We start from the raw sequence: 2,971 nt of genomic DNA, 5'->3' as shown, positions 1-2,971 counted from the left end.
GCATCCTGTAAAATCATGGCACCTGGTATACTGTCATTTTCAAGAAAAGTGGTATTTTTGTATCAATTTCCAACGCTGGTCGGCCGACCAGCGTTGGAAAAAACTGGCTTTTTTTTCAAATATTGGCCCCAGTTGACCATCGCACTTGTTTGCAATGGATTACACACTTATAAACGAAAACAAGCCAGCTAGACTGGTTCCCTGACCTTACAGTTCCCCAATGTATGTAAATTGCTCTGTTTCTTCTTAAATGGAGTCAGGGAACCAGACTACAGGAAAATGATTGTTTTTCTTGGTTTTTATAGCATTTTCGAAACCAAAAGCTCAAAAAAAGTCAGTGTAACTATATTTGCTATATATTTCCAACCCCCCAATTCCATCCATTTCTGAAAATTACAGCAAAAGCAAATGATGTATATTCCCTTTATTAGATCGGAACATCAGGCCACCCGAAATTTTTTTGATTTCATATTTGTTTATTTCTGGTCAATCCAGTCAGAAAGCAGTTTGCAGCAGTTTTATTTATTTTCAAAGTGGATTTCTAAGTCTTTCAGGGCCTCTATAATGCTTACATCAGATGGCAGGCCCAGTGAAGCGGCTGCATAGGTAGAGAGCACTTCCAACAAGACCAGTCCAAAAAGTCTTTGGAATTTTGGCACTGGGATGTTAGAAATTTCAAGCGCACTTATAGGCTTTATTCAGGAGTCAGCCATATTAAATTGAAAGCAGCGTAAAATCTTCGTTTTTGGAAGTTGCGTATAGAAATGAGAGTAATGAAATAAAGTTAATTACAAATTAATACCAGTATGCTCTGATGAATAATTTAAAATTTGTAAATAAATTATACGCTAATGTTTTAAGCCACATTTAAAAAAAAATGTAAAGTGAGGCTTGGAACGCATAAATAGTCTGGCACCATGCCATTCAACAGTTTACAATTTACCCATACGCACTTTTGTCGCACTGACTATTTTTCGCGGCAATGTCGCAAAGGTGCATTTGTGAACAAATATACGCTGTGTTGCGCGATTTGCGAAATGTGGCAATTTCCTCTCATATATATTCTTTCGATGTCTTTGTCATCTTTGTTAGATGTGTCGTACAATTCACGATATTTCTGCACCTCTGTAATTATTTTTGCATCTATTTTGTACAACCAATTAGTTAAAGCACTTGTGAAATACGTACATGTATGCAATGTTTTTTGTCGCGCGATAATATCAATTTGATATCATTGAGTGTGTAAAACGTGACATGGCGCAACAAAATCCTGTAGTGCCAAAGTTTCATAGACTGGCTTGACTTCATCTTGTTTAGCTCTGTGTATCTGCAGTGGCTTTCATGCTCTTGCGAGTAACAGGTGTAGTGGGGGAACACTTTTGGACCTAATAAGCCATTTGCGAGTAACCTATACCCTTTGGAATTTACATTTCAATAACATCTGGTACACTGACTTGCTCAGAATGCTTGGCACATTTTAACTTTGAATTCTCCAGACCAAAGACACTGTTACTAATCACATGATTCGGGGCAAGCTCTTGCATAGTTACGTAAGAGACGCTCAGCATCAATACATCGCTCACAATGGGTGAGAATGGCACAAAGACCCCAGACCATTCCGGAGTTGGGGGTTGCTAGCATAAGGCTTGCCCCGAATCACGTGATGTAGTAACAGTCTCTTTGGTCGGGAGAATGCAAAGTTAAAATGTGCAAAGCATTGGATTAAGTCAGCGTTCCAGATTTTATTCAAATTTAACTTGCAAATGGCTTATTCAGGGTTCCTAACTGGTTAACCTGAAAAGTCCTAGAATTTGTTTAATCTTTGTCTAAGTACTCCAACGCCAAACAACCTTCACCGCGAACAAAGTATTTCCTTCAGTTCCTGTATGGAAAATACACTATCGCAGGGTGTTCCTAATGCATTTTCTCATGCTTGCGTTACAGAAAACGAAGATGGATGTATGATGGCGTTTGCCAAATAGAAAAATTAAGGAAAATGTTAACCATCTAATTATTTTCACATAACGTCAGATATTTATATGTTTTAAGTTTATAAATTTACATTTTGACACTCATTTGTAGAACATTTTGTATACACTACCTTACAAGCTAAGGTTTGATATCTGTAAAAAAAATTGTGTAGAGGCTGAACACATTGTCATCTACATGTAGGAGAACGTGTACTTGAAATCTGGGGTCCAATTTTGTTGTGTGTCTAAGGATGCACTTTATCACATTACAACAATAGTATTGTTGTATCATGGTATTATTTTTGATATTTGTTCTGAGTTTGTGGGAAGTAATAAACAGGGATGTACGTGTACATGTTAGTCCTTCGTAATAAGCCAGTTTGGTATTTTAACTGTGCCTGTGCACATTGGTATACATTGGTATCACATAGGATGCTTGTGAATTGTTTTCGTTTTGCTGAAAGAACGCACACCTTTTTTGTGATTCATGGACAGAACTTTAAAACGGTGGTTATGCATAAAATTACGTAACTGGAAAAGTACTTGAGTGATTTGAATGATTCTTGTACTGAAAGAAAGTTTATGAATTGGGCTTTCATTTCCTAGATTTTGAAAGTGCTACATGGAGAACTTCATTAAAACAATAGTCCCGAAATTTTGGTTTCGTTTATTTTACTCACCCTGTACATAATGTTTGCAACGAAACATTCCAAAGGAGTATCTTGCATCTACAGAAATCCAAAAGTCGAATCAGTTAAACTTAACTATGACACCAAACTCATTTGAAGTGTCTAGCGGCTGAGCTGTGCAGTCCAGTGCCACAGCTATACTATAAAGAGACTTTCCTGTGTACATGTAATCCTCTATAACTCAGGACTTAACAAAAACTTACTTATTAATTTAACAATTAACACAAGAGCCTGAGTCCGCTCTGGTATTTGTGTGTGTGTATAAACCTTATGGGAATGTCAAAAAAGGTAAAAAGGGAACTACATTTGTGT

Source organism: Patiria miniata, unplaced genomic scaffold, assembly GCF_015706575.1.
Source record: "Patiria miniata isolate m_02_andy unplaced genomic scaffold, ASM1570657v1 HiC_scaffold_24, whole genome shotgun sequence".
NCBI classification, from domain to species: Eukaryota; Metazoa; Echinodermata; class Asteroidea; order Valvatida; family Asterinidae; genus Patiria; species Patiria miniata.
Note: the sequence above shows the minus strand (reverse complement) of the source record.